Source organism: Wasmannia auropunctata, unplaced genomic scaffold (assembly GCF_000956235.1).
Source record: "Wasmannia auropunctata unplaced genomic scaffold, wasmannia.A_1.0 LD334549.1, whole genome shotgun sequence".
NCBI classification, from domain to species: domain Eukaryota; kingdom Metazoa; phylum Arthropoda; class Insecta; order Hymenoptera; family Formicidae; genus Wasmannia; species Wasmannia auropunctata.
Genome location: NW_012028341.1, coordinates 37038 through 52139, shown reverse-complemented (window position 1 = coordinate 52139; position 15102 = coordinate 37038). Strand labels below are relative to the sequence as shown.

Below are 15102 nucleotides of genomic sequence, written 5' to 3'. Positions count from 1 at the left end.
GCTCAACGGGGCGCCGTCTGGATAGTTTTCGTTCGAAAGCCCCCCAACAGTCATACGCGCTCGACGGCGCCATCTTCCTTTCCCGTTTTGTGCGTCGCATTAATTACCGGCGAGCGAGTCTCCGCCGGCGTGAATTGGCACCCGGCAATCGTAGCGCGGCGCGCTGCTCCTCTCACCGCTATTAATTGTCGCGCCCTTCTCCCCCCCACGTCCAACAAATGCCATTATCGTCATCGTCGTCATTCTCGTCGTTATATCGTCCCCCGTCATCCGCGACGCTTAACCCCGTACAGCTTAGTACGAACGGCATCATGCACGTATACCTATATAACATCTGATTCGCTTTGGCACACCGGCGCTACCCTCTCGGGCCGCCCGACGGTGAGCGTCGTGTAATTAACGTAATTACTGCGGGCCATAATTACCGTTCGATCGGCCGGCACTTCGCGGACAAACGGCCGCAGTGTGCTCCTTCTCGGAATCGTCTCCCCGGCCCCGGCAATGATCGGGCGGCACATGTAAGTCGCGGAGAGATACAAACTCGATTTCCTCGGAGGCCGCGCCGCGCCGCGCGCGGGCGGGCGGCTTAATGCAGGTCGCCGACAAAAAACTTGACGGAGGGACGGGCCCCCGATTCGAGGAGTCCGACATGTGTTACGTGCTAATGCGCTGCTTTCACGAAACAACTCGACTTGAGATCTTATGCATCGGGAGATGAGAGAGAGGAGGGAAGGAAAAAAAATGAAGCGGACCCGCCCGATCGTTTCGCACTTTCGCAGAAAAGAGCGCGCCACGAGTTTTCGTCCCGTATATATGTATACGTATATATATATATATACTTATTACAATTGATAAAATAATGATACGCGGTTTGACGCGCGAGTTCCCGGCCAAATAAACCGTCGGCCAATTTCGTAATTCACGCAAAAGGGACCTCAACCCGTGACATTGAACATTTCCCTGTGTGCGTGTGTCGTATTACGTGGGAAATTCTACGAGGGACAAGGCTTATTTGAGGAGGCCTGGGTTGCTCTCCCTCGACATACCAGGGCCGTGTTCCTTTTCTCCATCTCGAAGGATTATCTAGACCTAGGGCGTCCGATGTCCCTCCCCATTTGTCGTCCCTTTATGTCTCTCACAATCAGTGATTCCTCTTTTCTGTCCTCCATATGGGCCCGACCGACGTATTCCTCTCCGTGTACTGGCTGTGCGCCGCGTACGGAGGGACTCGCATAATACAGCGTAATCTCATTTACGTTCGCAAGACCCGAGTGATCCTTCAGGATCAATTCATTATCGTACCTGCCACGAGGTTCGATGCCGTTGGCATCGACGACAACGACGACGAGGACGACGGCATTTTTAACCGACATTTTTATCTTCCCTCCAGCTATCTACAAAAGTTTACATTACATCGTGAAACACGTGTTACGAAATATATATAAAAAAAAAAAGAGTTAAACTAAAATGTAGACATAACAACGCTCTTTACAAAAACAGCACTGTATCTCCGTTAAAATTGCGCGTTACGCGGCAGAAGTCATATTTGCGGATCTAATAATTATTCAAAACGAGAGAGAAAGAGGAGGGGGAGGGGGGAGAAAAATGTAGCGCGCATTGCTGCACAAGCGCGCCGAGTACACCAATTATAACGTTTGCAAGCCTGCACCGCGTGGAATGCGTTACGGTGTAATGCCGTTGGCCCGGCAATAGGCTTAATCAAGAGTAATAGAGCGTAGTCCACCTATTAATAGAGTAAGCGTGTATCGCGGCGTGTGCCGCTAAGCAACGATAATGTAATAATGCAAATGTTTCAGCTGTCTTTCCCTCGCGCTTACAAACGCGGCAAACGTTCGCGCTACGATTTTCCGTTAATCACTATCATTAGTCGCCTCATCTAAAACGCAGTTACACGCTACACGGTCGCGCTCGCGCGCGCGAGCGCGCTTTCTGTTAGCGTCGCGGACTTGCTAATTTTTGTGCGCATAACGCCGTAACGAGGTTGCGTAAAGCTCTCACTCTTCTCATGCTTTAATTTCGTTCCGCGGCGTCGAATTAAGCTAGAAAAGTCCTAGAGCAGTTTCGCGTTCAAATTGTAACTTATATTAATTTTAATTCATCCAATCCCCCCCCTCTCGCTCCCTCCAACTTCGACTCTTCCAGTTACTAACGACGTATTTTGGTAATTCCGTCACGATCGCAGCCTACGGGGAAATTTCTTCGGCACGATAGCTCTCGCATACGCCATCGGCCGTCGTGATTCATCCTTTGCTCATCCTCCCTCGCGCGCCCGTCACCTCCTCCGTCTATCCTGGCTGCCTACCTTCCATCTCGGATGCATAGCTGCGGTTGTTTTTATCGCCATATGCGATGACCTCATGTATATGCAACGTCGCCGTGGTTAGCCGAAGAGAAGTGACGCGCGAGAGCGCAGCCGGTTTGCATCAACCCCCGAAAATAAATTCGCTGCCGGGCCGTGCATCGCTCGCGGGAACGCGCAATACGTACGTTGCCGTGGCGCATCGCTAAAAGCATTGGCGCGCCCAAGATGCTGCGGAGATGCCTCCCCCTCTCGTTCCTCACGTCTCATTTGTCTCGTACGTCGGGCTATGCCAAAATTGACGGCGAACGCTGTCGCGAGTCGCGCGCGATGATGATCTTATGACCCCGTTCCCTGCGCGTTCAAAAGTGCGTGTGACAACATCGTCGTTGACGTCACCGCCCATAACTGTCGTCGGTATTTCGGTAAACTTTTCGCGTCGCTCGTAATGTCCCGTGTAACGGACGGTAAATCTCCCGGTACAGCACGACGAGAGCGGTTTTTGTGGATCGCTCGCGCGAGATCTCCTTTCTGGCCGCGCCGAAACGCAGGGTAATCCCGTAAATACCTGCGACCTGGTACGCAAGACCGACCGAGTTGTAAACGGTGTATACGGCGGAAGAGAGATTGCACCGCGCGAGATAAGGAACGCTCCCGTGAACGCCACGTGCGCGCGCGAGGAGAAAACGTGAGGGGAAAAAGTGGGACGGGGACGATCGTCGTCGTGCATGTTTCAGAAACAGTACCATATTTGATGCGGTATCGCTCGGGGGAATCCACGGAGGAGGATGGAAACCGGTGAAATTTTCACGAGAGCTGCGAGAACCGATCGAAGCGGCGGCCGCCGCTGCCGCGGCGGTACCGTTTTGTCGAGGCAGCCGGAACGCGGCGTTCCCCGTTGAGCAGCGTATCATTGCACGCTGAATTATCCAGCGGGCGAGGTGCCTACCCCTTCTGATATCGTCGAACCTATACTTTGCTATTCGACGATACTTTAGAGGTGCCGGGAGATTATTTATTTTCATCCAAGCGTAACGAATGATACCGCAGCGTCTTTTTTAAAAGAAAGATAGGATATCTCGCTTTCACGACGGGAAAGCCTCACTATTTTGGAAGTTCCTTTGAAATGTCCTGTAGAGTGACGTGACGCCACGCGACGAAAAGCCTCCTCGTGAAATTTATAAACTTTGACAATGAGAAATTGCGAGCGGTATAACGAAAAGAAACACATTAGAGCGCGCGGGAGCGATATTTCCTCGAGCTAACTCGTCACCATTCTTTCCCTTTCCTTCTCTCTCTCTCTCTCTCTCTCTCTCTCTCTCTCCGATGCCGCTTTCACGATATGAAATTGAGAAGCGTGATGGCGGGCGTAAACTATAGGTTGCGCGATGTAGGAATCACGTTACAGGAGCCATTGCCCTGGCTTGACCGTGGAAAAATTGACGTGCACCGCTTATTTATCGCGATGATATCCAGAGAATAAATTCTGAATTTGACAGCGAATTCGATTTTGAAAACGAGCGTCAAACAGTTTTAGAAACTCGGTGCACGCTTCCCTGGTTCCCAGGATACGAATTTGCTTTCGTTAACTAAACGTAGAATCTCGTGAAATATAATTTTATAATAGATTTATGAGAAACTTTAGCGATATGAACTTTCATATATATAGTATCTGGCCGATTTAACTCCGATGTGAGTCGATACGCCGCCGAGTCGAGGGGGGGGGGCGTAACGTTGCAGAAATCCAATAAATGCGCGAGGCATCAGCCCGGATCGTTTCAACTCGACGATATTTAATCACCGGCGGTGAACCGAGAGGCAGGTTTACGCACTAACAAACCGAGAGAGCGTAGTACCCCGGGCTCGAGAACGTGTACCCAGCCCTCCCGTATTTTCGATACGCGCCAACCTCCCCTATATCGAGATTAGCGGCGCGCGATTCTCCGAAGCGTGGAACTATATACCTTTGTTTCGCCGTGGCATTTCGCGTGCGCCGCGTATCGGGGCAATCGACGCGGGAAAGCGCCGGAAAAATTTCAGCCCGATTCAATGCATATACACCCCATTAACGATTTCTTTATGCTACGTGCACGCGCGTAGGTAAAACGCGCGTGGGTGAAATATCAGCGCGAGCCGAGGCGTTGGTGGACAAGCGTAAAACGCAAAAAAAATACATAAAATGAAACGAGAGGAGGGGAAGGGGAGGGAGGGGAAACCAATAGACTTTGTCGGGATGATATTTGATGCCTGTCGAACGAACAACAGACAGAAAAAATATATAATATGAAATAAAATTAATACTTTGAAGATCGTCGACTCGACATTATAATTAACGCAATAACGCGCCTCGTATACATTATCAAGCCTAATTTACCTTTCGCTTTTCTCATCAGTCCACGCGAGTGAAGATAACTTCGCGAGAAATGATGATAAAGAGAAGGTAATTTCCACCTTCATTGGCAGCGGGAATGTATATCAGCCCACGCTGTCAGTTACTGTCAAAGAGATTGAGCGACAGCGCCTCAGGAATTTCTTCATTAACGTGGCCTCCGGCTGCGTCGAAATGTCGATATCTCCCCAATTTCTGCACTCCACGTCGTCGCCGACAGGACAGGATGCAAGCATTAGCGTGTATCCCGTACGAGACGCGAGTCGTGTGTGCGAAGGTCGAATTCGCGACTCTCTCCCGAAATTCCGCTCGTGAAAAATTACGACTGTGCGAGTCTCCTTGAAAATATAATTTCGCCGCGACGTACGGAGTAATATTGTAAGAAACATTTTTCTTCTCTTACGTCACGTAGCAGTAATGTAACCGACACTAAAGAGCCGGGTACTCGTGATTCACTTATCGCGAGTTTACCTTCCTCTATTTGTTCATCACCTATTATCAGTCGCGATAAGATTTCGTTCATGCTTAAACTCGCAGAGTAAATACGTGCCTCCGCGGAGCCGCGGTCATCAATCTGCACCGGCGAGAGTTAGAATTTACGTTAACAAATCAGCGCGCGCACACGTATAGATGCATATAAACACTGTCGGAAATGCCACGCTTTAACATACATTTCGCACGCATTCAGCGTGCTCCTCAAGCTCATTCATAAACTTCGTGAACCGAGAAAGAGAGAGAGAGAGAGAGAGAGAGAGAGAGAGAGAGAGAGAGAGAAGTCCATTCACCGCACATTCGCACAATGTTATACACTTCTTCCGTTTTTGGTGTGAATCAATATAACGTTCGCTCTGCCGTGCGCAGCTGTATAAAAAAAAAAAAAAAAAAAAAAACTAGAAACGATTCCGCGAGAGTGGGATGATCGTCCGTTATCGCACTCGCGTCCCAGAGATCTATCAAAAACTTTTTAACAATCAATTTCCGGCGCGAGATACGCAAACTTTTTTATTTTTTTAACATTAAATAAAATGTCATTTTTCCCTCTTGGCGAACACGACGAGGCGAACGATAAAATTTAGTTATCGATACTTAATGATATATCGAGAAGTGAATTTAATTCCTCATCTATCTCGTCGATTAGTGCGGGCGGGGCGCGATGATGAGAAATCTTACGCGTTAACGCCGCGCGCTTAATTATCGAAATTTATCGATCGTACATATACACATCCAGTGTGGGATTACGGAGTCCGATAGAGCGACTTAACAAGCAATGCCAATATTTTGCTTGCAGAGAGATTTATGACTGAGAAGAAGCTACACGCGCGCACGCGAGATATATTTATCGATCTTCGCGCGAGAATTATTGCCACCCCGCGCGGCTCGTCGCGGTGCTGCCGGATGCGGGAGGGGCAAGAGAAATGGATTTCTAAGCGCCGCGATAATTGACTCTCCGATGTCCACCACACACCTGGCAGCTCGCTACGTATACGCGGCCGCGGCGGGCTTTTGTTTTTGTTTTTCTTTCGATGCGACGTTCGCGATAACAAGTTAGTAGCAATTGCGTCAATCGTAAATTCAATCCGAAGGACGGACCCAAGATCGAAAATATGCTCGGAAGCAAAGGTGGAAATTACTTCTATTTCGCTCCTGATCGTCATGCCAGTTTAAAATCGAGGACAATCAGTCCGGCGGAGCTCATTGAAATTCCTGGAGCTCTCTCTCCGTCCGGCTCTCTCTCCGGTTTGCCCGGGAGAAATGACAGGCTCCAGCGGGATCCGTAATAATCCCGGCAATCTGGCGGATCGGGGGAGCGATTCCGCTAAAGAATTTTCCCATCCGTCCCGAAATTCGTGGACCCCGTTCATTTCTCATTGCCGTTCGTGAACAATCGCTCTTTTATGAACGCACTTTGAGCTCTTTCTCGCGCGCATATACATATACACATACATACATATACATACATACATATATATTATATATATATATATATATATACGCGCAACGCGCGCGATCGCACGGCTATATTCGCTCGACGTTTGCACGTGGCTCGTTCGTGTGATTTAGGGGAAGTGACATAAAATACGGGCGGAGGTTCGCTTTCGACGTGACGGATTTTCGAAAGGGGCAAGGAAAGGAGAGGAAATAAGACGACGCCTAGTCCGCGACGAGGCACTTTCGCGTTCTCTTCTCTTCTCCCGTCGCCCACGATACACCACGTATCTTTTTCACTCGGCAGAAACATCCATCAAAATATCGTTCCCGTTTCTTGATTTTTGTCCCTTTTTATACAAAATGATAACTCTGGCGAATAGTAATAAGTAAATAAGGGCAAGTAAATAGGGACTAGTTATCTTGCCTCATTAAGCCATGGGATAATATCCACCCTTATGTACCTTTCGGCTTTATCGTATCCGATAACGAGCAGCCGCGCCGTCCGTCGTGTCCTCGTTTAAAAAAAAAAACTTCGCCACGGCGCGGAGATTTTTTTTCCCAATTTTAATTTACGGAGCATCCAAGGATCGCGGCTAACATTTCACTCGCCCTAGGAAGTGAAACGTTATCCGTCGTCAACTCGTAATTTTACGCTGGGGGGGAAACGCTGTCTCGGCGAATATACCGTCAAGAAAAATACAACCGTATAGAAGAAGAGGATTCTCGATCGAATCTGGCGGACTGTACTCGAACGATCAGAGGGCGCACAGCGGCGTTTAACGCGCGTAAGATACGTGCATCTTCTTTCGAACACAGCGCGAAGAGAAAAACAAGGTCGCCTTTGTGCGAGCGGAAGTCAGGAATGGGGGAGGGTGGGCGCGACTTCCTTCGGAGCCCTTGTCGATCTCTAGATACTGGACACGAAGATGACACACACGAGAGAACAAGCTCCGCAACAAATTACCGTGTTCCTTCGCACATTCGTTAATTTCGCTCATTTGCTTCTTTCTTTTCCCACACAACACAGCGCCAGTATGCCCAGCCCTGCACTCCCTCCACATCTGAAAATATCGTAACGCACTGCTCTCGGGATAATTCTCGGCCTCCGGTGTATCTCTCCTGGACGACTATTCAAACCTTTATCTCACGTAATATCGCGTAAGCCCCGTCGTGTTTTACCGCGCGCGCCCGGGGAAAGCTTTGTGTGTGCGTTCCTCAACGCGATAAATATACGTTATCGTAATTAGAACACGGTTAATCACTCGCCCTGCCGAGGTATAAACATCGCCGCGGAGGAGGTCTGATCTGCCAGGCGGATCGGGAAAATTTGAAGCGCAAACAACGGAGCGTTACACGCTCGTCGAGAGACAGACACGGCGGTCACGCACGTCGTGAACAACAATAGCGATTTTCATATTTTAAAATGAAATTTTAATAAAGCGATAAATTAATGCACTCACTGAAGCCAGGTATGTTATTTGCCTGATATACAGATAATAAGTAATCACAGTGTTCTTTTAATTAGCTAATTAATCCGCATGCTATTATATACGTGCTTTAAAACTATGTATAACAAATTAAATTATGAAGTATTTCGATAATATTTAATATTACCCCATCTAGAAGAATATTCTACTCGTTATAATCAATATCCGCGGAGGCACTCGAAAAACGGAAACCGATACTTCGACAAGAGCGGGGAGAAGAGAGTGGTGGAGAGAATCGCGATGAAAATCGCGCTGACGGAATTTGATGGCCGTGGGTAAATAAACGGGTCTCGGGACAGATTGTACCTTTCCAATTTCAACATTTCACGAGAGCTCGTTTTTTCGCATTCGAGAACCGTATAAGCGGCGAGATCATCGAAATCGTCAGTTGTTCTGATTACAAGAGCGATTTGAGTTTCGGAGCTTCTGATCCTCCCGGTGGCTCTCCGCGCGGCTTCTCCACCCCCCCCACCCGTGGGGCGCTTTTATTTGTCGGATATCCACTCTTCTTCCGCCAAGTTGTCGCGCCTGACAGCGCGGGACGAATATCCGCCTCCGTCGCGTTCCATTTTCCATTTAAGCCCGTAAATGGGACACGCTCGACCAACGACGGTCGGGTTAATTAATCGTGACCAGGATGCGGGCTCTGCACCGTGCGAAAAATATGTCCTGCAACCCTCCCTTCCTGCACCCCTCCACCCCTCGTCACCGTACTCCTTCGCCCGGCGGCGGTCGCGAAGTTTTTCCGGAGAGCGGAAAGAGCGGGGGATGGCAAAAAAAACACATAACGTTATTTTATCGCGACACGGAGAGAGGGAAAAATATTCGCGCGGCGATTCATTCCGCCGCCCGGGCGGAAAGGTATTGGCGATAAGCATCGGTGCGGAAGTTACGCGCGGGCGGAAATACATTCGCCGTCTATGCGAGGTATCCGCCGCTCCATTAATACAGCAATAATTTCGATTACTGATGTGCGCGCGTGGAAGGACGAGAGCGGAAAAAAAAATACGCGCGCTGAAATTCGCCGGTGAAATACCGCGCGAATACCGTGACGAATGCAATGCGGATGTTCCGTCATGGAAAAAAAAATGGATCAATCATCACCGCGATACCGGATGGCTCGGATACTACCGGATACTCGAAGGAGGTTGGTTTGTCGATGCGCCACCTTTGTATCCTGCCCTGAAGAAGCCTGCGATGAATTTCCGTGCGCGAGTATCGCTCCATAAAACGCTAAGAGAACGGACCGGCATTATCAAGAGGACACCGTTAGCGGTGTCCTCTTAAATGCCGCTGAAATGCCATTAGCCTGCCTGCCTGCCTTGCAGGGCTACGCGCCGAAAGTTTTCGGAGCACAGAGGCCGGTAATTCTTTGCGGAATTAAACGGGCCACTTTTAAGAAGTTACTTACGCTCATGTAACGTACATATTCCGCAACATATGCATTACGCAAGATGCACCTGGGTCGAAGCGTTTTATAACGTACAGCGTACGTTACCGAGTTTTAACATTTTTTTATTTATTTTTTAATTGAGGCACATAATTACATAATTCGAGGAAAGAACATATAATGAAATGAAATGTATAAATTATAAAAGCGAATAAATATTTTTTCTTCTTTTTTAATTAACACTGTGCTATTCGGTAAAGATCGAAATCGAGGCTAATTGTTGCGGACGCATTCAGTTCAACGAGCGGCGAGTACTCCTCGCAGCATGTCGCCACGAACATGTGTTAATCGCGCGAACACGAGCAGGGAGACGGTCTTCTCCACAGATCGGACCTCCAATCTGACACGATATATATTATGTCAAACGTGGTAGAAGGAGCGAAGGAGGATCCGCGCCATGGTAACTCAACTGGGGAGGGACCGGGCGAGGTCAGTATGCCTCTAACGAGTCTTAATGAACGGGCGTGAGAGAGCGTGGCTGCACGTCGATGGCTTTTCATTAATGTTAATTGTGCGGGAGATAAGAATATTGCCGCGGAGGACCTTTCCGCGGAGGAGAGGCGAAAAATTCATCCCCGGTTAAATCGAAATTAATCGAGAGGCGGACTCGCGCGAAGGCACGAGATAGACCGATTAATTCGCCGAGCGGTTAAATTTTCGCAAGCGATCCCCTCGGGATGTTTTCCTCGAGCAAACTGAACGGAGATCTCAACGAGATTCCTCCCCTTCCCCTAGACGACGTACACGCGGCGCGAGGAAACGCTATTCCGAAAGAATCCGGTCGGCAAGATGATGGGTGAGTCAACATAATGATTAAAGTATGAAGGAGAACGATCATGCTCAAATATAATAAACAATGGAAGACAGAGGAAGAGAGGCTTTCTTTATCTTATCGCGGAATTCAAGGGAGCGGATCGGAGGATCGCGTTCGTCGTGAATGGAGCGTGGGAGGGCCCCGGCATTAGAGCGAGTCGGTTAATGGCTCTGTGAAGAAGCTGCGTCGACGTCTCATGCGGGTACACGAGCCAATCGAATTACGCACGATAGCGTTTCGGTTCGCGCACATGCATAAATCGGGGCAAACCGGGGCTTGAACGGGGCTAATTTCTACGTTATATAATTCCCGGCAGTCTCTGAATTAATAAAGCGCCAGTAATCTCTGGACATTATGCGCTATTTCCCCGCATTAGTGGCAGTGTAACAATAATTCTTGCACAATTTGAAATGCAGGGCGCATCAGGGGAGCCTGCAGAATCCGCGATTGGTTTCGCGGATTCGACACTTTTTGATCGACAGGAGTGTCCGCGAATGTTTTACGACAAGAGAAAAATCGATTATCGGGAGATGATCGCGGGAGAAAGCGGGGAAATAATGCCCCGGATTCGCCACGGAAATAACGTCGGAGGTTCTTTGTCATATCGCGGGACACGCGATCAAGCCTCGCCGTTTGGTCGGCGCAACGTGGAAAAAGTATGACGACGAACGAACGGATTTCTTTCTTCGACCAAACAAAGAGTTCGATTTCATCGTTCCGACCCAAACGCGATAAAAGGAAAGAGGAATGGGAAACACATTGACATCACACCGGCAGGTCGGGTGCAGCAGCCGCTCCGAACGGGTCTAGCCGGTCCATCATCCTTCTTCCTTCGTCACAATTGACTTCCTCGAAATTTCTAGCCCCGATTCTTCTTCGCGGCGCGCTTTCAGCTTTATTTTTTTTTTTCCAAAGATATCTGGGCTATGCGCGAGGGATTCGAAGGGATCGGTCGAGGACCGTACAAATACACACACGCAGGTATATAACCTCGCGCCGAAACTCTCGACGAAGTCGAGACAACAGAGAATGTCGTAAAGCCTATTTAAAGTTTCGGACGGCGGAGAGGGGTGTGCCCAGCGGTGGTTGCACCCTGCACCGTGATGCTCCCTGCGATAACTTCGTCCAGTTTAGTTCCACCGCTGCAAACTAAATCGCCGGTCGGGTCGGACGCGAGTGCGCCTGCAGGGACCGCGCACTCGCGGGCAAGCCCAGTCGGGTCGGCGCGGAACCGACACACAATTTTTGACTGCAACGATCAAAGATTTATGCTTTTGCTCTCCGTCGCGCCGCTGCAAACGCGCGGAAAACGATCCGTCTTTGTACGCGCGTCGGCGACGGCGGCGCGCACCATCGCTTATGGTAATATTTCGTGCATCGCGCGGCATGCATAATGCAGGCGGAGAACTCGAAATTTATGCCGCGGGCGCGAGAGGAAACGGTCGTAATGTAAGACGGGGCGACCCGCGACTCTCTCCGTCGTGCAGTGTCGCCTGGGCCCCTAAACGCCGGGGAACGTCTGCGGCTGTGCATCATCGATGAGGCATACACGTAAGAGACGAGGGCGGCCCCATACGAACCTTCGGAAATGTGCCTTTTGACGGCGCGGCGCGGCGGGGGGAAAACGGTCGTCTCGGTGAATAGCAACGAGATCCTAACGCGCGTCGTCTTGCCTCGTCGAAAGCAATAATCTCGGGCAAACCTCGCTTGGAACGTTAATTCACGGTTTTGCTACCTGTATATACGAATTCGTGGAAAGTCGCACGATAAATAATCTGCGCCGGCATTTTTATCGCGGGATATAATTCGGCTGTAAATTGCGGGAGAGAGAGCATGGGAGCATCCCTGCAGCTCGCCGTGCACCGCGCGTATATTTCCCTAATGGAGATATGATGCTACCAAAAGTTTTAATAATTAAACAGCTATTAATAATAACGGGCGCTCGTCGACGAAAGCCGGCGGCGGTGATGGTCACTGTTAATCCCGTAATTTTCATATTCATCGTGTAATGCACGCAAAAAATAAATAGCTTTCAATATTTATAAAATAAACGCTTTCGATGTGATCCTGTCATCTTTCTCCAACCCCTTTCCATCTTCTCTCTTTTTCTCTTATTTTTCCTTCAAGAAGTATACTCGCGAGCGGTGCACCAGGGAGGTTTCGAATTAAATCAGCCGGTTCGAATTAATTTGGTAAGGAAGAAACTCGTTAACAGCGTCAAGCATACCCGGCATACTCTTTCCCTCGCGGCCTTTAATTCCTCACCCCCCTTCACCTCCCCCGCCACTCCCGAAGGGAGGGCGAAGAGAAGAAAAAAATAAAGGAGTCGCGATGGCGAAACTTGTGCGTGAACTTCCGACGCAAGAAGTTCCCTCGATCAACCTCCGGCGTTGCACGAGGAGAGAACATCTCGTTTCGCCTGCCGCAAGCGCGTCGTTGATTCGCCCCGAGCGACCAACACTCCGGACTCTCCGCTTCCCCGACCTAGCTCTCACTTTCTGCCCTCAGTTCCGCGAAATCCCTCTCCCTTCCCTCTCGGTTCCCAACCCTTCCTTCCCCCTCCCCCCCAGTCTTCCCACGCGCGTTCGATCGCGCGAGATTCACCGTCGACGAAATTAGCCTCGGCGAAACGCGGGGAACATCTGCACCCTAAAAGCGCCCCGCCGCGTCGCCGCCGCCGCCGCCGTTCGAGTCGAGAGAACGGTCTACAGTTACATTTCCGTCTACCATTACTGTACCCCTCCCTCGCCCCTACCGCAAATAACACGCTGCATTTTTATTACAATCGCAAACACGGCGGAAATGAGTGATCCGCGACTAATTAATCACGATCGGAGACTGACGTTGTTTTGAAAAGTAGTGCCCAGGCATATAATTACGTAATTTTCGGGCGGTGCGATAACCGTTCTCGCCGATAACGATTTTAAGTAATAATTCTTGCACGTTCAAGGTAAACAGTGACACGACAGTTAAAATTAGCAATTCTCTTCTATACCTATATGCGTACAGATATCACTATCTTCCGGCTAGCAAGCGGATCGCTATAAGCGTCGTTGGGAATTCTCTTTGTTGCTCTCGGCGCGACGAGAGCGGATCTGCCCGTGTTCCTCCCCTCTCTGTCTCTCGTCTCTCCGGGCAACAGGAATTCGTAGCGCGTCGGCGGAAACGAAAGTAAGAGCGACGAGCACGCTCCCCCGTCGGGAAGAGACACACGACGCGACGCGACGCGACGGCAGGCGGGCACGTTTCGTACGACGGGCGAAATCGAGGAAACGCACCCACCGACCTCGCGCGTGATCCGGACCGCCGCTACGGACTCTGTTGCTGTCGCGGAATCCGATCCGCGAGCGCAACCGGCTCTTCTCTTTCTCTCTCTCTCTCACCTAACCTTAACGCGGCTACGTCGCGCTCCGCTCTCCGCCTCGCCGTCTCGCTCCGCACACTCTCGCCCGGTGCGTGTGTCGTCCGTGTCAGGTGTATCGCACTCACCTCGTATCGGTGCGCAGGTGTTCCGCCAGGGACGACGATGACGACGGCGGCGACGTGAACGATGGCGGGTTACGACGACGACAACGACGAGTCCTTGCCGTTTAAAGAGCGGAGGGCTTGCGACACCCGGCTTGTGCGACTCCCCCGCACTCCTCCGTATATGTATATCCTCGTGCGGAACGTGCACCGACGTCGAGAACCGGGGCAGGAGAGGAAAAAAATTGCCGGGGCGACGCTCCGGGAAGCGGCGCGACGACGCGTCGGCGCGGCGGCGAGTGTGTGCGCGCGCGAAGGGGAGACGAAAAAAGAAATGTGTGTATGTGTGTACGTACGTCGCGCGACACCACCGCGACGTACAAGAGAGAAAGAGAGACGTTAGGGAACGACGGACCGCACGAGATGATGATGACGACGACGACGGCAGCGGCGACGGCGACACCCGCGACAAAACCGCCTTAACCGCTGGGCGCGTACTGTACGGAACGAACGGTCGACGGCAGTATGGCGCCCGACGGCTTCCTCCCGCCCGTCGCCGCGTTCCCTTCCTCGACGCTTCCACTACTCGCGCCGTGCGCGTCGCCGCGCGCGCAGCGCTCCGCGACTATTGTCATCTCCGTCCCGCTCCCGCGCGCGGCCGCTCGCCGCATCTCGCTCCACTTCGCGGATTGCCACCGCTGTACAAGCGAAATCTGCTCTCTTTCCCTCTCTCGCTCTTTCATTCCTTCCGTCTCTCTCTCTCTCTCTCTCTCTCTCGCGTCATCTCTTTTCATCTACCGCCGTTTACAGTTGAATACTATACGCACTTTTATCCTCCTTCTCTCTCGCACGGTCTCTCAGCTGTCGCCCGATCCCGTCGGTCTGTTTCCCTTCGACGAATATATGTATACGCCGCACACGCGTAATCTCTCCTTTTCTCTCGCACGTGGACTCTATCTCTCTCCGACCGACACCAGCCGAGGGGGAGGGGGGTTTGCTCCTCGTCGCGCCCTTGGAGCCAGCCGTCTCTCTTCGACACGCGACAAACCGCGCTCGCGCAGAGTGAGCGCATCCTTTACCGTTCTCCTCTCTCTCCCTCTTCCGAGACTCGTCTCTCTTTCTCGCCCCCTCCCGCTATCGACTCTCTCGCCATCGACGATGGTACGTATCTCTTTCTCTTTCTCTCCCATCTGCAATTCAGCCGGTCCCATCTCGCGGTCTCGATTAAGAGAGCAGGAGAAAATCCTC

At 50.9% G+C, this 15102-nt stretch overlaps 1 protein-coding gene across 3 annotated transcripts in view; it reads right to left on the bottom strand.

Moving 5' to 3' along the window:
• Positions 1-15102, bottom strand: part of LOC105458293 (dystroglycan-like) — a 60513-nt gene that overhangs the window by 18545 nt on the left and 26866 nt on the right. For 2 of the 3 annotated variants that reach the window (XM_011703483.1, XM_011703486.1), the window contains exon 1: positions 13879-14361. The exons of the other annotated variant lie outside the window; for it this stretch is intronic. The gene's annotated coding sequence lies outside the window, so the exon portion shown is untranslated. Of the gene's footprint in view, positions 1-13878; positions 14362-15102 lie in introns of those variants that run through there. 3 annotated transcript variants of the gene reach the window in all.